A 23,230-nucleotide genomic window follows, 5' to 3' on the forward strand; every position below is an offset into this window, starting at 1 on the left:
ATGGATATAATCTCTTTTTTTAAAATGTATGGGGGAGGGGTATATTTTTTTATTCTAAACCACTTAATCCCCATTGTAGCTTTGGAAACGTTTTCAGTGAAGGCAATTTATACATGACATTCTATTAAAATTTAATTTTTGTAAATTTAATTTTTGTAAAGAGTTTAAAATAAATAGTTTTATTTGTTTTGTTGTAATATATTTATAACACTGGTGATTATGAAGATATTATGTGACAAAATTATAGCTAGTGCTTGTTAATATGTTGTGAACAACATGAAAAAAGGCTACTTTGACCTTTGTATGCTTGAAAGTCTTACTTTTTTGGATAGGGTCAGGGCAGGAACATAACAATCATGGTTGAAGAGGTTGTAAGCACAACCGAATCCGCCACCCGGGCAACCCCTGCGACAGCCTCTTTGAAACCCACTAGGAGTGAGTAACACCTGCAGTTAGTGGCACGGAGAGTGGAGAAATGTGATTGGCTGGCCTCTCACACTCTCTTCCTGCACACTGTTTGATCCAGCATGCAGGAAGTGACATCACATCCATTTCCTGTATGCTGGATCAGTCTGCACACAGACAGACACACAGGCACGTTGTTTGAAGGCGAAGATGACACACACAAGCTGTTTGGGGCAAAGATGGCTCAGATAGACCATTTTGGGAACAACGTTGGCACTGACAAGCTGTTTGGGGACAAACTTGTCACTGACAAACTGGTGCCAAAGCTGGCGCTATGTTGCTTGGTGAAATCGGGGGGGGGGGGGTTTGCACCAGGGCCCTGTGGTTTCTAGTTATGCCCCTGGGTCAGAGAGTGTCACAAACCTCTCTGAAGACAATATAGCAATATCTATTTTCACGTTGCGATGGAATATTGCAGTGTTCTCTTATATAATGCTGTCATTTGGAAAATATTTCAACTTTCTATGAAGAATTAGAGGCATTTAGAAAACATTAAAAAAGTCAGACATGAGAAGGTTTTTCCAAGTAAAAAAAGCTACTTCCCACCCATCTTAGGAGATGGACAAATGTATTCAGACAGCTCTGAACCCCGAATGTGTCTTACATATGCTGTGGAAACACCACTTCAATCAGCTTTTAAGACTAAAGATACATTAAAGCATAACCTTCATTGCCCACACCGCTAAAATGTTTTTAAATTAACCCATTTTGCATAGCTGGTTGAAAGTTAACGGAATGAGAAGGTATTTCCAGGAGATGCAACAAATGTTTCTATGTTGTGCCAATAATGTACATCAAATATAGCATGTGGTGTAATCGCGGAAGTATGAGCACCACTAATGACATCAAACACCCCATACGCAGTTCCCACTTAATTTGTTTTAGGTTTTCAACTTGTTGGTTAATAAAGGTTATGTTTTAATACATTTTCCTCTATTTTTTTTCTCTTTTTGGTTTAGTTTTGTTTAGTCATTTGGTAAAATTGTATTTTTCATTCTGAAGGTCACCAGCATACTTATGTTAAAACACATTTCAAGTACAGTACGACATTGAAACATTAGCTCAAAACGCTCCATTAACGTCTCGAATAAGATCCAGAAACAACATAAAATAGATAATTGAAATACATTTGATTATTATAATAAACAAAAACAGAAAAATGATTTTTATGATTCTAAAACGCAGACTAAACACATGAGCAATGAATGTCAATCCTCCATAACAATCAGCTTATTAATGTACATGTGTTTAGAATCAACCTCGGACCTCCGCCCTAAAGTTCTTCTTCCAGAGGAAAAACAGATTCACTGTGTGGTTTCTGACTATTTAGTAAACACTCAGTAGAATGTTAGAAAGTATATAAGAAAATCTATACACGTCACATAGGGGGTTAAGAAAAACCTCCAAAGTTCATAAAATTCATTCTGTTTATATATTTTCTTTGAAGGAACATGTTTTTTTTCTAGCAACCTTTGTATGGATGGGATAAACAGAAAGAATTTAGCATCAGGCCAGGAAATAATTGATATGCTAGTTTTGCCACCTTTTGCCACAGATCTTTGCTTCCATGAGACAATGGGGGTCTAAGACTAGAGGGTAAGAGGTTCAGATGTATGGGTTTACTTTATTGGGTGGTAGATAAGTGGAACAGCCTCCAAACAGCAGTTTTAGAGGTTAATACATTGGGATAGGTTAAACACGCATGGGGAAGGAATATGGCTCCTGAATATGACAAGACAAAAGACTGATTAAGGTTTGAGTCTATACATCAGGACAAACCGGCAGACTAAATGGGCTGAATGGTCCTTATCTGCCGGCATGTTCCATGTTGCTATTGCGCTTGTGGCATAATGATACATAAACTGAATTAGCAACATCTTTGTGGATCCCCTTCATGCCCCTTACATTTAAACCAGACTTACAACCTATGGGATATTTTAATAAATGCATTTAGCTGTGACGGTGACGTTCGTGGGAAAACAGTCCAGCGCTTATTTTTTTTTGATACCACACAGGTAATGATTTACTTTTTGCTTCCTCTGGATAGATGGCTGCGATAAGCCAAACATCTGTTTCACGTGAGCTTCACATCACAGTCCATGGTCTTGTGGCTGTATTTTCTAAGGCGTTAAAAGATAAAGCATTTCGAATTTATGCACATGGAACTCGTTATCGAGCTGGTATAATTATAGAATTATATCATATGTGAATGATTAGCACATGTGGTTATAGAAGTAAAAATTACACACTCAAGTTGCAGTGGATTGTCTGTATGTTTGCTCTGCAAACACTCGTCGGAATCCCGTGGAACTCAGCATTCGTGGGCGCTGCTTGGGTCTTAGCACTTAGGCAGTCACTAGTTTGGTAACTGATCTTTAGAAAAGTGTAATGCTACAGAGGGGTGCTGTAACATATATCATTCATCATCGTGAATTATATTGTGTCTGATGTCATAGATGCTGTTGTTTGTTTTGTAATCTGTGCGCCCCCTCCAAAATCAGAAGCATCTTTTAAAATGGGCACATTTATGAGTCTGGATGAGTGCGGTCTGATTGGCTGTTTGCATGTTGTGGGGTTGGTGTCCCAAGGGCATATAGGGAGTCTTTTTGGTGACTCTGGTCATTGGCATTTGGTAAGGGTTGGTCAATTATTCCCTCTCTCTCCTTCCAAGTAACTTGATTTTCTTTTGTCACAACAGGCGGGGGAAGCCTGTCCTTGCCGGTCAGGGAGTGTTAATGGCAAATTTTGGTTTTAAGGAAGCCAAGTCAGGTCTCAGTCCTCCCCTAACCTCTTGTGTGGTAAGGTCAATGACCATGGTCGTGCCCATTGTGCTTATGGTCGGCTGGTGATTAGGACTGTGGCAGGGTATGGAGGTGTTGGTGTTGCGGGATGAGGGGGAGGAGGGCCGGTTGTTTGGTTCCTGTACTGTGTTGGGTAAGGTTAAGTTATTTATATAATTTGTATGTACGCTTATGTTTATTCTTATGAAGGTTTGCTTTGTTCTTAGGCTGACACAACACATTTTTGTGTATTTAAGTAAAAAAGCTATGACCTTTTTACATCCAAGCAGCATATCTATGGTTATTGGGGGTAAGAAGGTTTGGTAGTTGGTGGGTAACGGGTATTTAGAGCACATCCCTTCTACCTTCATGGAAATATGGAGAAATACTGGTTCTTTAGGCCACTTTCCCCCCCTACAGACCCCTCTACCATCCATTGTGCATGTGCCTTAGCTCCTGGGGGTTGTAAATTAATCTCAAATTGATAAAGTTGAGCGCTACAGAATTTGGATGCATGGGCCGTAGTTGAGAACCCATGTAAATGTCACTCCAAGAATGGTTGCTTTGTGTCTCTTTTTTATAACTAATTAAGGAAATGCCAGTTGTAAAGGTAAACCCTTTTGGGCAACATATTTGTTTGAGAGGTCACTGATTGGGAAACAACAAACATCAAAGCGGAAAGCATATAATAACTAGCAGTCCCTGCAAAAACATCGGCCATGACCTCACGATACCACCCACAGAAAAGTGAGACCAGATGGCCACAGACATTCCAACTGCTGGCGTTTCTTATACTGGTGGATGGCTGTTAAGGTTAACGTTGGCCACCAGCCATTTTCTCAGACCATGTGGCAGCCCTACTAAATGTCATCATGTAACAAATGCAAACTGCTTGTTCTTCATAAATTCCTTCATATATTTCATACTTTTTATGATGTCACAGAATTATGTGTTCCCGTTCTGTAGCCTGCACTGATCATGACTCCTTGAAACCTCTCTCCACTTTGACCTATTAACATGCTCAGCTGACTTATAGGGACATAGATTGTATAACGGTTTGTGGGATTTGTCAAGTGGGATATCTATTGTTTTATTTATTTATTATTTTATTTATTTATTATTTTAGTATAGAATATTTTGGTGGTGAAGAATAAATTAATTATCAGAATTTAACATTCTGTCTGCCTCTCTGTCCCATATTTAAAGTGTAAATATTAGAATGATGTTCATCATTGCCATCATTTATATGTCACAGTGTGGTTTTAGATTAGAGGATGTGAGGAGCATGAGGATGGAGTCAATATAAAATGTATGAAATGATGAGCTATAATCTGAAGCGCCTGGTCATGTGATTATGTTTAATTTATGGAAAAAAGTGAGTTTTGATGAAAAACTACCTTGGATTAAACATTAAAATGGGTCAACATGCGCTTCAAATTTTCTTGTTTCAAACCTGTTGAGAAAGGAGATTGAAGGAGTTGAGGACATCTTCTTGGTGGTCTAAGGGGAGTAGTAGGGAGATCTGTCCCTCACATTATACAGGTCACTCTTGCTCACTTCCCTTTGTCTAACTCTGAAAACCCTGTCTAACCTAAAACCCATAAGAGTGTAAAGAGTTGAGACCCAATGGACCATTGGAAATAGGAACCATGTAGGATCTGCCCTCTACCCAGTACCTCCTATGCCTCAACACCACCGTCCACCACTCTACACTCCACATGCCCCATGGTATGGGCCTGTCATGTCCCAGGAATGTCTTCCTACATTAGCTATAGTTATCACTTATCATTTCTATGCTAAACAAGATGTGGATAACTTATTGCCGTCCCGATCAAAGCTGTGTGTGATAGAACGTGCTTTTTTAAACTAGTTAATTGTCCTTTTACAAACAGAAACAAGTAAGATTGTTTAACTTAGAACGGCAGAATATTAAATGAAACCATTTTCTTGTTGACAATAGAATTAGATCCTTTCTCAGTCTTCACCGATTCCATTAACACAGCTTCAAACCCCATTCTAGACTGGCGTATACATTAGCATTCCCTGTGCTTAGCGTAATATTCCTTTCAGCAGTTTAATCCCTGTTTCTAACTCTTCCCGTATATATATTTCTAGAAGCGTTTAGGTAAGTGTGAGAGGAGCATCTGTTCCCTGTAAATTATTGGAGACCATGCGATTCTTGTATTCTTAAAGTAAATATTTAGTTTAAATCGGAGTGTTCCCAAGGCTTTACAGTCCTGGTCAGTTTTATATAATGCTTTTTTTTCTCGTGTTTTGTTGATTACTTTCATGCTGTCTCCAAGCTTTAGACTTGGAAGCCATCATTTTTCATAAGTGTTCCTGAGTCTAAAACCATCAGGGGAGGGTTAGCAGTCCTGGAAAGTGCATAGGGGGCAACTGAACCTTGGTTTGCCCCTATTTTTTGTTTTTCTTCTTGTTAGTTTTTAATAAAGCCAGTGTGTCCAGACTGACAAGGGATACAAGCGACATCAATACTGGATCCTTTAAGGGCATCTTTTATTGGTTGGAAAACCTCACTTGAACGCATTTCACATAACATATGGTCTAGAAGTTTATGGCCATATAATAAAAGCAAAAAAATATTGCCAAGAAACCAAAAAGTCACATGCCTTATATCCTTATCTGTACTTTTTCTGCATAGAGTTAAAAAAAAAATTAAAATAAATAAATTAAGAGATTGTATAGATTGTAATAGAATAGACTTCTAGACATGACCATATCTACTTACTGCATTCTATATACCGATACTAATTAACTAATTATATATATATACAGCATAATATTACATTTTATAGCACTGCAGAATGCAATGGCGTCATATTAATATATATATATATATATATATATATATATATATATATATATATACACTATATAGATATATATATGTATAAACAAAAGCACATGTTATCATACTATAAAAATCAGAGCTAAGGGTTTACTTTTGATGTCATCGATGATAACGTATTTGGATCCCTTGGGCAAGCTGAACTGACAATGAAGAATAAGGCAAGTTGTTTTTCCAGTCTTCCTATGCATTTTTCATTGAAAACGCTTATAACGTGTGAATAAATGAAATAAAGGAATGATTAATACACTTGGTGGAATAATCCCGTTACACCAGTTTTAGGAATTTTTGAAAAATAGACCCAGATTAGCAATTCCCTAACCGATCGTGGTTTCCCAATGAAAAATGAGTCAAATAACATCGCAGCACCTTATAAGACGAGGTCCAACTCAATAATTTAAATGGATTTGACATTACGTAAATGTTCTCCAGGCTTCTGGGAAAGAATGCGTGTGTTTCACAGCATAACTAATTTGGAAGGGAACGGACCTTTGATTTTCCCCACATGATACATATATTGCAAAACTCTAAAAGCATTTTATTGTCTGCTAGCAGTCTACTGGCAAGTTCATCCATTCTTCAAGAAGTCTAGACATTTCAACAGAGGGCCTTAGACATTTGCAACCAATAAACTACGGTAGGTATTTAACATTTTTAATATAGTTCTTGGACTCATTTATTTTAAGATTTTCACCTTCCTGATTTCAGTCAAACTGGAAGAGGTATGAAGTCCAGCAACAAGACGGGGGCAAAGTTTGAAAGTGGAGGGCACATCTGTGTCAGTTCCAATGGTTTTCTATAGTCCGATCCCTATTGTTCCATCACACTATCCCATCTTTAACCCCTTAAGGGCAATGGGTGGTCCCTAAACCCATTGAAAACAATGCATTTTGAGCCTGTACATGTACGGGCTTTGTCATTAAGGGGTTAATATAGCACTTTCATAATGCGGAATCAGTTTGATATCCGATTCACCATATTAGAAGAAGATCATTACAGGAGATCTTATTTGTAACGAGCGAAACGTCAAAATATGATTAGTGGCTCTTTAACCAAAAGAACAAGATCTAAAGCTCAATAACAATCGTCGTGTAAGGGATGGAGGGATTTGCAATAACGGACGGCTCAATGTCCGTACCCCAACTCCAGGGTGTATGTGGGTCTACAGCTTAAAAGTGTTTTAAAAGGAATCCAAGTCATCTTTATAACAGTGACAAGCATAGCACAATATGACTTTTATGATAATACATATAAATGTATCTGTTATATATAACCAGCGATCGTTGCTACACAATATGAAACTGTCACATTGATTTATAAGATCCACAAAATAAATTATGGATTTTTGTTTTCCAAGGTGGGGTCCAAAGGAGTCCAGTAATAAAATATAATGGCCTCGTGTTTTTTTTTTTATTATTGTTCATCAGTAGATTTGGAAAGGAAAACTGGTGATGTGAAACTGGCCTTTAGATAACCTCAAGCGAGTTTTATCCTCTACCTGGATGATCTCGTAAAGTGCATGCATGGCCCGCGTGCATTATTTATTAATTTGTATGATGCCATGAACGTTAAATGAACCCATGCAATTTTTGACTTATTTTCGTCGATAAAGAGTACATTTATATTGTATCCCAAAGGAAATAAATTACAAAAGAAAATACATTATTTTTAAAAATAAGTATTTACATATGTATTTGGTAAGAGAACCAAGTCCCTCCCATTTATAGGAAATTAGGTTTGGAGCTCCAGTAATGCAAAGGGTTAATTCCCTAATTCCCCAACTAAATATCATGTTATGCTGAAATCGACACAGTTTATTTATCCAGCTGCATTTGCTGAATCAGATACCTTTCGTTACATACGTTATAGCCTGAGTTTCATAGTCAGTTAATGCTGACTGTCGTTTAACCGGTTAACGTTCAATGTGCATATAGTCGCCGGGGTGTTGCTGGGCGCTGATAACTCCAGAGCGTCTGCTGCAGGTTTAAATGTTTGGATTGGATTTAATTTCACATTACTCAGCTGTTTATTAAATGTTTTGCAATATTTTCTGTTGTTTCCTTGTTCCGTGTGGTTTTCTGCTTCCTGCCAAGAATTCAGAAACAAAACGCTCATAAACGCCGAACGTTAATTTAACCCCTTGATACTTGCACATGCCTAGTGGATGGTGACCCAGGATAGCCAACAAAACCTGGCTAATGTTAGCATTATCTATCAAACCCCCACCTTCCCCCTAAATGTCATCCTGATTTGGAGATCTGAAATGTTGGGGAGTATGGAGATTGTCCCACCTGTGTTTGGGGGTGTGGATAGATGCTGGGAATGGGTGGGGCTGGAGGCATGAGTGGGCAGGACCGGAGGCGGGACCACCCAACCCGCTTTACCCAAAAAGCCGCCCAGAGGATGCTGCAGATGATCTTCCCAACTGTCTCATGATCTCCACCACCTGCGGTTATTCAGGACAGAGGGACAATGCCCCAAAATCAGGACTCTCCAGAACAAACTGGGACACTTGGCACACCCATGCATTAACTAGCATGCAATATTAGCAAGATATAATGACACTATCACCTTAAATTTCACCCATTGTGGAATTTATGTATAAAAAAGTGATTCCGGTGCAAAATTTGAAAAAGTGGTCTTATGACCATGTAGCCAATGGAATGTGCCCAGCGACTGGATCATTACCATGCATGCTAACACCACTTTCTCCCCTTTATATCACTTTTTATACTTAGCCCCCTATAACCTTACCTTTTATTTGTATTGCTATTTCTTCCGTCACAGTCATATAGTATCTCTGAGCCTGTAACAGGATATTTAATATACAGGTATACAGGTATTTAATACCTGAATGTATAGAAGTGAAATTTAACGAGGCCAGTAGCTTGAAGGTAGATCGTTGTTGAAGCACACTGTTTTTATTTCTTTTTCCAGGAAATTCATTATTCACTTGATTACCGCTCATGGTTGAATAAACGTTCCATTACAATATATCACCTATTTAACATTTCTAACATTTTCAGAATGTAAAGTTTCTTTTTTTTTTTTTATTTGTAAATCTTATTTTCCAATTCCACCCAAATGGCACAAATTGTATATGTTCTGAAACCCTCGTGATAATTTCTCATGTCCCGGCCGATAACCTTCATTATGTTCCTTAAATTACAAGTTTCTCATGGCTAGAGAAAAAGGTCCCGTAGAGGCTTATTATACTGGTATTGGGTTTCAATTTCAACAAAGCTGTTACTTTGCCAGCAGGGAATGAAATCACATTTCAGATATAGACCTTTTTTTTTTCAAGAATTAAGCAAATGATCCATACTAACCCGTGTATCATTCTGTAAAGTTAAGCGTTATAACATCGACAAAAAACGCCAACCTTGGTCAAAAGAGATACAGTATGTCGTAATAAAATAGAATTTTACATAGAAGAGAAAAAAGTTATACAGTAGAATATGACAAATAGTCTGATTTATTACTTTTTTAGTAATATATATATATATTTATATATATATATATATATATATATATATAAGAATCACGTTTTATATGGAAACCCCATAATGGGTGTGATTTACAGGTCACCAAACTCACATAGTGAATTGAGTAATGTTCTGTACCTACTTTCACGATAGGGAGAGTTTGAGAGGATGAGTTGACTCACTATTGAGAAGAAGTAGAAACCTCTAGCGTTCTTTCACCTCCCTATACGTTGGCGTCCTTGACTTTTTTTTTACTAAACAGACATTTACAGTATTTCAGGAGTAAGGACACGTCCAAAAAAGCCTGAAAATACATAAATTTGTACTGTATGATTCATGAACCACGCAACTGAGGTGCTCGACCTCTACATCTTTCTAAATGGTCTTCACGCCCTTTTATAACATCTCCCACGGTTCCGCTAAAATACAGAATGTTAAATGCTGTTCCACTTGAGTAAAATTTCAATGTTATTTCTTTCTTTGTAAAGGTTCTCTACCAAGTTAAAATTCATCACGTTACGGTTCTAAGAAAAACGTTGAGAGAGACAGGCCTTTATCTACAATTTTACATGGCCGGTGGGGTATTCCACAGCCGCCCAAACTATATCTAATTGTCTTCTCATTAGCCCCCCAAAAAGAATATCTCTACATCTAATAGCAGTTATATCAATATAATATAAATAATTATCTAATAAAGAAAATGTTTATTATTATAATATTACAGATTTGAATTCTAAATTTCCCATTTTCTGAGATATTTTAGAATCTTTTTTTTTACCTAAATGACACAAAAAGGGGCAAATTATAAATTATTTTAAATGAAATGGAATTTCTTATTTGAATTATTTATTTTAAAAAAAATTCTAGTGCGGAACTTTGACCAATACTATTTCGTAAGTGGTCGTTAAGACCTGGGAAGACCACACAAGCTACTGAATCTGCTCTGCTGGATGACATGCTTCACTCCATTAGAGAGACGTCTTTTGATGTCCCACCATCTGGTAGAAAGATAGTCTTTGAATGTGATGTTTGTTGATCCAAAGACATTAACACATCACTAGCACAAATAATGGCTGGCTTACATGTGCCGTTCGTTGCTTTTACTTTGAAATCAGGCACAATGATTGGCACCTAATTCTACAATTCTGACTTCATGCTTTAAATCATCATTTGAAATTTAGACTGAATATTTTTTTTTTCTGCGCGTTTCGTCCCATAATTCTAAATGGATTGCGGTTGCTTTCAACGAGTCATTCCCATATATTCTGACATATCCCAGCCCAATAAGTGAGATAAAGAACAAAAACACATTTAAATATTAAAAAGGAGAAAATATTAATATAATTAAATGTATGAGGTATAAAAAGTGATTTTTTTATTTTTTTTTTATAAAAAGCTTTCCAAACATAGGAAGTAAAAATAAATACAGTAGCTTTGTGGTGACCGAGTAACTGATTAAATGACAGGAGCCTCGAGAGGTGATGATGGTTTTCAGAAGAAGCCAAGTCTGTTTTTGGAAGAAAAAAAATGATCCAAATAGTAAATGCAGGAAGATTTCGGTCGCTCTTTGGTCATCATGGGGCTGCTGGCCTTAAAGTCCCAGGGGGCTGACTGCCCCAACCTATAAATTTGCCGAAATGTTTTTTTTCATTGTAGAGTAAGTATGGTGAAACTTCTATAACCAGCAGAGCTAGACATTTGCTTGTGATCTAGGAAGTTGAGTCCTTGGTGATGCAAGTAGCGTAAAGGGTACCTTTTCTTTTTACCAGACTTCATCTAATTTAGGGTATGTTGGCCCATTTTTAGCTCTCTGTCCACAAATATTAAGCTTCAGGTCGTGTGGAACAAGATAAATATTTGCATTGAAGGCCAAGTACCTCCTGCTGCCCTGAAGGACCCGTTCCTGATTTTTCCAACGTTTAATTTATATACTGCTTAACCTGAATAAGGTCACTTCTAGCAGTCATTGTAAGTTTAAGACTGTTTCGTATTCATTAGTTTCTTTTACATAAATGCTACCTTGCAAAATGTTCTCAAAATGTCAAAGGTGGAGATATAACGGGGGGGGGGTATAAAATTACGTGGCCGCTTTCTGGCTAAAGAGTCGGGCAAAAAAGTAATTCGGCTGTTGTGTACGACAAACACTCTGTTAGTGCGTGTTTCTGAATCCGATCAATCCTTTGGGTGAATACTGATCACTTAGGGCGACATTAAAATGTAAATAGGTACAAACATGTCTTAATAAATTATGGATGGCGGCAGATGGTATCAGAAAAAAAACAGCTGATGCTTTGCGGTTATGTAGCTGACATTGGCAACTTTAAAGTTTGGAAGCTAATTGGATTGTTGGATTGTAAAGAGGTCATCTCCGTCTGAAAGTGGTCGAAGGAGAAATAAGGAAGAAAATGGTTATACAGATAATAGAGTTCAAAGCTAAAGGGAAGGCTCGTTGTCGCATCTCTTCCAAGATCTTTTTCGAATGGATGGAAAAAAGTTAGTTGTATAATCAGACTGGATTATATATATATATATATATATATATATATATATATATATATATATATATATATATATTATACAAGGGGTTAAATGTATGGGTTTCTGAGTTTTGCGCCACTCTATTAAGGTCTACAACATATAATGTAGCAACATTACGACATCACGTCTCCAGTGTATATCTGATGTCATAAAATGTGTAAAAAAAATCTGGAATATTTGCCAAATGTCCCCGATGCTTTAGTAAACACGTATGCTACCAGCATATGGCTTCAGTGCAGCATGCTTAAAACAAACTTGAAAAACAAGTCATTTTAATGAAACCATGGTCAGCTTACATATCCCGCTGTTCCCCCCAAAATCTTTTCATAGGTTTAAATAGGCATCTAGTTTATAATAATAATCAGTGATATCCCCTTTACCCGGCCCATTGAGTAGTAGGGTTACAGAGAGCTGGATTGCCCAATGCACACACCTATGCCCATAGGCTCAAGAAGTTAAAGCTAATTACATGCCTATGGGTCAATGTGTTTAATCCCCCCCCAGCTCTTTTGAAACTATTTGGTGCCTTCGTTTGTATCCAAATCCCTCTATCCCTCTTTCATCTATCTTTTCTAGGAGCTCAGAACGTCTAGATGAATATCCAAACGTAACCCATTGTCTGATGGATAGGGATCCTTGCCTCCTGGCCAAGCATTTAGCTATCATGTGTATATATCTTGTAGTGTTACTGGGTGGTGACATGTAATGAAGAATATCTATTTTACATAAAAATGTTTTGGATAGAATGGGAATTGTATTAAAATGCTGTACGTTGGTACCAAGGACCCCAACTTTGGAAGGGTCAGAAGAGGTCCATACGAGAACACCCATAATAACGCTTTCCAACCAGGTGAGATCCCCTGGGCCATCCCAGGAGATCTTTGCAAATACATGGGGAATATGACCATTTTACTCATCATGAGGAATGCCAAGCCCGGGGCTCTTGACACAATGCTCTACACAAGATACAAAATATCTAATCTTCTACAGATTATTTAAACTAAAAATATCCAACTTCTGCAGCTTTATGTGTTCAAATATCTCTATATTTCCCAAGCGCATTGTGGGCTAGTAATCCAACAGCTTGCAGGTGGCTCATTTTGCATGTAAATATGCCTTTCCTTTATTTCATTAACCACTAAATCCACAACCACTTTATAACCAATGATTAATATCAATTTTATGTAATTATTTCGGTGTAATTACAATCAACAGAATATTGAATTAGATTAAATTAGACTGCGCTCATTATACAATAAGAGTTTTGTTTTTTTGCCAGGGAAATATAAGATTCCAAATTGCCGCAGGAAATCGCTTAGGAACCAAATATATGGCCCCCGATTGTAAAGGGCCAGATTTCTTGTTAGTAAAACTGGCACCAGCCTACAGGTACTGGGGGAATGGGGGGATTTCAAGGCTACAAAGTCATCATTTCCAATGAACTGTTCATTCTACGGATCAACGTAGACCTAGTCAACTTACAAGGGGGGTTCATTTACAATAATCACCTTTACTATTCTCAAAACTTAATCAGAATTTATGTCAGGATACCATAGACTCAAAGTTATACTTTGCTCTCTGGGTCCCTTCTAACAGAACCTTGTTAAACTTCCATAAGCAGAAGCCTTCGATCCTTTGTGGTTAATCTTAATGCTGCCACCAGAAATTTCTGGAAGGCCCCTACCCTATCATGGCCCATCATGATATTCTCTCAAAATGCCATCTATATTGGAAAAAAAACACATCCCCTTACCTCGTTGTCCCGTGTTAAAATGTACAGCCCCATGTTGTTAATTGGTTCAGGCAGCCTTTTTTAAGTTGAGGTGAAGAGGTGAAGAGAAAGGAGATAACATCGGGATAGGAAGAAATTGTTTATATCTGCCAGTTTGGCCACTTTTTGTGATTTAGCGTGGTGGTTATATGAGCGGTTTAGTACAGGGAAGTGCTCTATAGTAGTATTAAGTTTCTCAAGGGCCTGTTGATTGCGCATCATACATGTCCATACATGCACACACGCACACACACTAAACAAGTCTTCATTCTTCCTTCCATATGAAGGGAGCTGCCATGGTAAAACTTCTCCATTGAATGCTCGCGGAGATTACTGTTATGTGGCTAGTGGCAGTATGGGGGAGTAGTTATTATTTAAACCACCGGAGGGGTCCCCAGAGATCAGGGCCCCTAGGCACATTACTAATGGATAATCCGGCACTATAGCTGAAGATCAGTAGCATACCTATTGAACAGTCTTTAGCAGCGCTTTCCTCAACATAGGTTGAGCATTGTTTAAAATACAGAGTTTCATTGAAGTGTACAGAAAATAGATCATTTTTGAGTAAACAACAGCCATTATCAGATGTTTGTAATGTAGGAAGATGGCTGAAGGCTTTTTCCATTCATTTATCAATTTAACCTGTTATGCGTTTTCCAAGGTTGGAATGTTTCCTATTTAACAATGCAACATTTTGATATTGGTGTTTCATCTTCTGAATCCTAACATATAGATGTAACATATGAAATAGAACAGCCTTATTAAATAAACAATAACGTTTTCTATCTGCTATATCCCTCTGGAGATCCGACTAAGAACAAGTCTTCTATTGCCAAAAAACGCAGAATAAGGGTGAACTTTTAATTCCTTTAGCATTCCCAAAAGCGTAGACTTGGAAAGCTTCTATCCGGCATAGGAACACCTTCCTCAATGAGCATTCAACTAATCTGCTGAATGAGCTCTCAAGTGAAAAGGACGTTTATCTGGTTTCCTGCTATTTATTTTGTTCACTATTTCAGTATAACGTTCCCTGTTCAATCACCAACAGCGTTCAGTAACATTATATTTAACCCAGAAGCAAAACCCTTGATTTGTTTTGGACGCATTTTACTGATAGGACTACCAGGAAACATTGAAAAGGTCCAATCTGAAAAGGTGTTCACAATGTAGATGGAACCTTTAGAATAAAATACATTATAACAGGTAATGAATTGTGTGTAACAAACTCTGTCTTCTTAACAAGGGTCACAGCACCTATTTCCCCACTGGAAGGGGACTGGTGCTCCTAGGCTTTGCATGGGATCTTGGGCGAGCGCAGTAAGATGATGTGTATGTGTAGTAGGTACAGAAGGTACCAGAGATTCTCATTTCGCGGCTCAGCCTTCCGTGTAACCCCAGAACCTAATGCTTCATTTCGACTTCTCGGTCTGTTGACCCAAGTTCAGCCCAGCCTGATCTGGAGCACACGAGGGGTATAGCAAATAGGAAAAGCTCTCAAAGCAATCTATTTCATGCCTTCCATTAAGAGCCTTATAGGAACAAGATCATGAATGGATATGAAGTGACTCAACAAAGATGTCCATGATCATAAACCATCCATTTTGGATCTTTGCCCAAACATCATACATTTGTGATGACATCCCATTCTTTTCCAACCTCGGGTTACCTTATTTATGTTCCAGTCCCACTTACCAAACCTTTAGTTACATTTATATTTTGAATTTATTTAGCTATAAGGTCATGATTGCCTTGTGGCATCATCCCTGCCCTATATTCACAAATCAGCTTTCAAAATGCTTCTCATTTGTTTGATGTGTAATTCACCGGTTTTGGCTTTTCTTTATACAAGCTGGGCATAAAATATGACACCTTGACCCTTTAGCTAAAACTTTGAGACGCCGGGTCAAACCAGCCTGAGAAATTTGAGGTATTCCAATCCGATCCAAGTTTTTACAGCAGCAATGTAGAAACAAACATGCAACTTAATCTGCATTAATGAAATGTTCATGAAAAAAGCGCTTTCTTCTAGGCGCGTTAGGTTAAACCACCGGCCATCCTGGAATTCAAAACTGGAAAGATTTCCCATGCGTGCAAGATTGCTTATTTTTCTTAGCTGGAGTTCATAAACTTAGGTAACGTCAGGTAAAGTTGAGTTCCTCCAACTGAAAATTTTATTGTTCTAAATGAATAACCATTGACTTACAAACAGTATGACGTCCTTTTCTGACAAAACAATAATGTTAAGTTCAAAATGGGTTAGTTTTAATGATTTTTTTTGGTTTTAGATTAAAAATAACTGAACAAAAAACAAATGAATGTGTTCAGAACCTCTATAAAACAAAATGAACACAGGAGAAACATAAGAAATACATGAAATGGGTAGTTTCTGAAATCATTTACAACAATGGATAAAGTGCGTATGTCTTCTCTCTCTTGTTTCATACCACAGGTACAGCAGGTATGTAGGAACAACTACTATTTGCCCTCTATTTGTCTTGAGCTCAGGGGTGCTGTAGCAAGGGGTGCCTAGAGTTTATGTTTATGTCCCAGTAAATGCTGACATGGTGGTCACTTCTCTCTTTCTTCTCTACCCATTTTCTTATCTCCTTTCTTTGTTTATGCAATTATGTGTTATTTTTCTTTTTGCTCTTTTTCTCCTCTCCTTTCTCTCACTTCATCCTTTCTCTTAACTCTATTTTTCTTTCCTCTATTCTATTTTCGCTTCTTCTTTTTCTTCTTCTTCTTCTTCTTCTTCTCCTTCTTCCTCCTCTTCTTCTTCTTCTTCCATTTTCTCTCCTCTCTATCCTCCTTTTTTCTCTGTCTATTCTTTCATGTCCCATCTTCCTTTTGCTCACATTTCTTTCTTCTCTCTCCCCTCTTTCTTTTTTTACCTCTCCTCTCACTCTTCTCCGTTGGTTATCCTTTCCTTTATCTTTCTCTTCTCTTTCCAAGCCAACCATTTTAACAGCTTTTGATAAAACAGCGACGCAGCTACAAAAAAACTTCAGCATTTGTTTTACATTTACAGAAAATATCGAAATTTATTCTTATATTGCCCTAGAAACCTCGTATAAGTATTTATTTTTGTTGAATATCCATGCAGATCATTAAAACCTGCCTTATAATTGGTGGCAATGCAGCTGAAAGTGAAATTTGCTGTTCAAAGGCACTCCAATTAAAAAGTCAACAATTCACTTTCTTAATAGCCTCTAATTTAGGGTTGGAAGCTGACACAAAGCAGTGCTGGGTGTGTTTCCGCTTTGCCGAGTATTATATTTTTATTTGCACACTCAGGATATCACAGTTGGGATTCACAGACTGTATCGGTCTCTCGATTCCGAATCCAACAGGACAGGAAGCACTGCTTACTGGAAACTGCCCAGGGAACGGACTGTGCAAGCAGCACATAACGCATGCCAGGTGTGGCTAAAATGGAGACCATATGGATCAGAAATAAACAAATCAATCCTTTAAAGACTTAACCCTTAAAGATGAAGTGCCATAAAAAAGGAATATTTTTGTTAGAGCCTTAAATACAGAAGTTTATAAAGTAATACAATTTAGCAATGAGGAAAGCTTCAATATTTCATTTTGTTACAGCAAATTTACTTGCAGGCATGGAAGCAGCCACTGTATGCAGTCATGTGATACCTTCCCAGCTCTGCACAGTGAGACGATGCTTTATGGCAATGCTAATGAAGTCCAGCTTAATTCTTACCATAGCAACCAACTGAATGAGCCAATAAGCAGGGATGTTACACTTGTTGCTAAGGCAGTAATACCATTTTTAAACACTGCACTAGAATTATTATTCTTATATACAATGCAATTGTAATTACAATCAACAGAATTCACATAAAGGAACATGTTTGATGGATGCTCTTGGTTGTTTCCACGAAAATAACTATTGCAATGGTCTGTGTCGAAGGTTGTCCTCAACTAGAAGAAGACCACGACTGACCATGGATAAGTACTTTGGCGACAGGGTTGCCCCAGTCTTGGGCAGATCTACACAGTATCATGTGTACCATGTATTTGAAATATATTTTTTAGTTAAAATCTGATGGTTTCACTGAAAGGACACAATGGAAGCAAGAAAATGGACATTACTACCCATTTAAAGAGTCCCGTGGACATGTTCTTCGATTAGTGTCTCTTTAAGCGATACCTATGTTTGTATTTAATATATAGCTGTAATATAAAAGATGTATGTTTGTTACATTTTAACAATGTGTAACGTGTGGGTCTTTGGGATGTCTCTAAGGTGTTCAAGAAACCACTGTTTCTTTAGATTTCCCACACCGCTGAACAATGCGGACTTGTCTATCAAATCTGACTTTGAGAATGTTACTTGCATATTAATGAACGTCACAATTGTAAATAATTCATCAACGCAGGTTTTTTTTTCATGAAGACAGAACTGGAAGGAAAAAAAAAACCAGTACTTGGCTTTGTTTTGTTATTTTTAGGCAGGAAGTTTACACGCAACAGTGACTTTTTATATAAAATTCAATTGGGAGAACTGGCAGAGTAACAAATACTTGTCTGAAAGAAAAAGTAGGTTCATGTGGCCAAAATTCTTTCTCAAAGGCTTTGTTTATTGTGCGTTAGAAGTGAATTTATTGTAAATAGTGACTTTTTTTTGTGCAAATAATGCCTAAAAATACACAGTTACCGGAGCAGGAAATTGTAATGTTTCCAAGTTGAAAGCGTTTAAATTTTCACTTAAGAAAACTGATTTAATTGTATTTTGTAGCATTTTTTATTTCTTTATTTGTTTTCTTTTTAAGTTTTTTTAGCACTTTAATACATATGTTATATACATATTTGATTAAGTTACTATTATTTATATTTTTTAATAATATTTTCAGAAAACTAATATTTGAATCTCTCGCATGGTGAGGTCGGCTCCCTTCTCCCCGCCGGTTATATGGCATATATTTGGTATATATTTTGTAGAAGTGCAGTATTAAGAGACAACTTGCTAGTAGAATTCGATGATGCCAATGTTTATCTCGGAACACTGAACCCATTGTTGTTCCAAAAAATACAAGGGAAATGTATGTTTTGAAAATGAATACTTTATACCGTATATTTGTGACATCCTGAGTGATTCTATTATAAAAGAGCGTCTTTGCACATCTGCTTTCAATTCACCGGGGTGTCCTTCAGTATCACATGATTTGTGAAAATTAACATTATTATGGTTCAGAAAGCGATCAGCTAGAAGTAATGGGCTTGATTTAATAATGCATCCAAAATCCAGACTAGTACAAGAAAGTATGAGAGCTAAAACCATACTCACTAATAAGCAATGCGCCTCCCAGGGCACATAGTCAAATAACAAGCGCTAACTGCACAGCCACACGTATGTGATGCTGGAACACGTCACAATCACGCAACACTATTTTCTATTTGACATCAGAGCTTGTCTTCAGCAGACCAAAGCAAACCTCTGGGCAGCCAATTGAGATCAAAGTAACTGAACAATTGGGTTCAATTAAGCCAAACTAGCCATAACAATTTACAATTGGATACAATGATATAAAAATGATATAATTATTTAAATTATATTTAAAAAAAAACAGAATAAGTAAAAAGGGACATTAAGGCAAAAAACAGTAAATAATAAAATAGCATTGCCATGACTGGGAAGCCAATATTCAGAAATTGGTTTCATATTTAATAGTTTATTTGGTTGTTTATTCAGGGCTGGGTTTGCCCAGGATTTCATTTATATTAAAAACGAATAGGGTGCTGAAAGGGTTATGAATAGATTTTGGATTATGTGGCAGAATTGCAATGGTTATTTTCAAACTCCTTTTTTTCCTGTATTCTTTCTCTTTTTCTTGATTTTGGGTTGCATGCCAATTGAATTCTGACAATCCCCACCAGTGAAAGCCGCATGAAAATACTTTTATTGCTCAACTTGTTACACTGTTGCAAAATGAAGTAGGAGATGGTTTTGTCCATGAATATTGACAGAAATCTGCTGGCATGAAGCCCACAGTAGCGAGTCTACATAACTGGTGGAACAACCTCGTACATCGCATGTTCCGGATCAGTATTGTTCTAGATAGTAAGGGGAGCAGAAAGCCAGTCACATGTTTAGCTATGTGCAGACCAAGCAGAGACCTCTTTGACAATGCTTTACTCAGAGTGTGACCGAGGATCGAAAGGGTCCCTGACACTTCAAGGCCAGTGTCCACTAAATGTGGCTGCTGGCTGGATACGTGTGGCTACAGTGGCTGCAAAGCTGCAACTTTGTTAAATACATGAACTTAGTTCAGTTGTGTTTAGACCTCTCTGCGGAAAGTTTGTTTTTTAACCGCAGTGCATATAACGTCTTCAGTAATTCTCGTGGGAAGACACGAGTACTCATGCGCATACATATTCTAGAAAGGTATGTTTAACGGTAAATCAATATTTCAGAACTTTTCCAGCTGGAATTTAACTCTCATGCTAACAAAACTGTGCAAAAGGTTAAACTTTTTGTATTTGTTAAAAAAAAATAACATATAGAGAGAGAGAGAGAGAAGGTGAGACACAGAAGCAGTTGTCAGAGAAGGTAGGGGGAAAGAGTGAGTGTGAGGGAATGAGAGAGAGAGTTAGGGGGAAAAAGTGAATTTCAAATGAAAATTTGGAGCTTTCTCCTTCGTTTTCGCTAGTTTCTTTGGGATTCCCTCCTTGTTTTTAGACATTTGTATGAAATAATACATTCATTAACATTAACATTCATACAAATCCAAATGTACAAATATAGTTAAAAGCATGTTTGAGAAAAGTAGTAGTAGCAACATTTTTTGCTGATAATTTATAGTATTTTAAAAATGATTGTATTTTATTGAACGCTGTTAGCATCTGCCATGGAAATCGGACTTTAATGATTTATCCTTCTATGAAAAGTAACAATACTTCTACCAGGGACTGATAAAGACATCCAGGGACAACTCGAGGATTCCTGTTGGTCTAAACTGAGAACATCCTTTCGCCAAAGCCAAGGACACCTCAACGGCAATTACATATCACTTTAAAATGACCCTCAGGGTTTCATTGACGCTTTATTATCGCATTTCATATGAGAAATCATCATAATCCTAGCATCTATATGTTTTTGTCTATATTTTCCCTTTAATGTAAGTATTAGTAACATAAAAATGACCAAATGTTTGGGCTTACGGTAGAAATCCAATGTAACCTTTTATTGCGAGATCACGGAAAATTGGGGAAATTTGCATGAAATGCCCTCGTTATGTCTTTGCGGGATGCGATGCCTGGAAAATATACATTTGAATAATACTAGCACAAGTGATAGATGGTTTTCAGAGCTGGATTCGGTTCCCATTAGAGCAGCCGCAGATGGCAATGATGAATGAATATCTTTATTTGTGAATTCGGAATTTCGCACTTAAATGTTTTGTTTGGCCTCGCCTAGAACATTTTTGGCTGCCTCGATGCAAAATCTTTAGTATTCCTGTATTCGTTACAAAAACATTGATGATTTCAAGTGGCCAGAACAGCTACGTGAAAATGAATGAACTGATAATTGAGACAGGTAGTCAAAATAATAGGGTGAAGCCAACGGATGAGTCTACACCTGAAATCACAGCATTGGCAGCGCAGACCGCGTTTAACCAAATAGTTCCCCTGAAATAACACAAGAACTTGCAGACTTGGCCGAGCATAAAAAATGTTTGAATCCGGTTAAAAACCCAAGAATCAGATTTCTATATGAAAAGCGGTTAGTGACATCATACACTAAATGAGTGCATAGCTTTGCGCATGCATTAGCAGTCCCCCAAAAATGGTTATTGTACCAACTAGGATTATTTTTTTAAAAAATGGCAGCCATGGGGCAAAACAGGGATTGAAGATTAATCAGAAAGATGTTTGTAAGCCCGGAATGGGGATGGTTATGTGGCCCTGGCCCTTTAAGGCCTGTGGCTGCCAAATGATGTCATCGCACTGCCGCATATTGCATTTTAATACTCATCTAGCGTGTGGACGGGTGTCTCCTGTATGAGGCTTTGTTGGCCATAGGCCCACCATTTGCCCGATGTGCCAGATGGCCACTGTGGGCCTGGATATATGGCTAGTGTGTGTATAAAATAAAGTAGAAATAAGAATGTAAGTAGCATTAAAAATACAATAAATTCAAGGTTTTTTTTTTTTTTTTCTTGTACAGACTCCAAGCTTTAAACATGGTTGGTGGTGCTAAAACGGCAATGGATGTCATAAAACCGAAATCCTAACGACATCATCTGCCATGTTTAAAAATAATAAACCAAGACATTGCACGTATTTAAACAACACGAAATATAAATCACAAAATATTCTATGCCTTAAATCCGTCCCTGTTATTAGGGCTATAAAATGGAACCGCAAGAACACCTGTTTGGGCTTGATTGCCTTTAGATGACTTGTTGTATAGGTGAGCTGAGAATGAAGCAGAACAGCATTTCTAGAAGCGTACTTAACGCACATCATAAAAGTCTGGATATTGTGTCACATACTGAATGCAGGAGAGTTTATTTGACTCGTATACCATCTTAATGTACTGTCAGAGAGGTAGTAAGAGCTGCAGGCTTATAAGCAGATCCACTCTAAACTTCCCGAGCCGGCATTATTACAAGAAAGGGGACAACCTGAATACAGATCCGTCTGCAATGAATTACACGCATGAGATCATGGGGGAAATGATGTGCTCTTTGCCAGAGCGTGTATTATCGTAGCCTTTTGGAATGCCCTGTACCGGTGCTTATAGGGCACATAATGTCCATATTTAATAAAAAGCTGCATTTTATATTAAATTTGTTTTGTGTTTTTTTTGTATTGACCAATATTCACATCTTCTGGATAGGACCAAAAATATGCTTTTTTATATAAGATGTAATAATAATAATAGATCTTCTTCTTCCTCCTCTTCTTCTTCTTCTTATTGTTCTTCATCTTCTCGTTCTTCGTCTTCCTATTATTGTTATATTTATTATTATTATTAGTAGAAGTAGTAATAGTAGTAGTAGCAGCAGTAGTGGTAGTAATAGTAGTAGTTTCTATTCTTCTTATTCTTTATTATTAATATTATTATTATTATTATTTTATATAATACATGTTAACTAAACTATACAAACTAAAACTTTGCCCAACCCTGGCTTTTATGTTAGGAATCGTGTCTGGATTGAAATCCTGGGCTTCAATAGGCAAAAAAGTTTTTTGGAGAGATTTCTCTTGAAAGGGCCGGGTAAGAAGGGCACTGTTTGGTTTGTATGCATTGGTCGTCTGGCCCTCAAAGCTTTAACAAAGACCAGAACAAAATGTCCTG

Source organism: Spea bombifrons, chromosome 7, assembly GCF_027358695.1.
Source record: "Spea bombifrons isolate aSpeBom1 chromosome 7, aSpeBom1.2.pri, whole genome shotgun sequence".
Lineage (NCBI taxonomy): Eukaryota > Metazoa > Chordata > Amphibia > Anura > Pelobatidae > Spea > Spea bombifrons.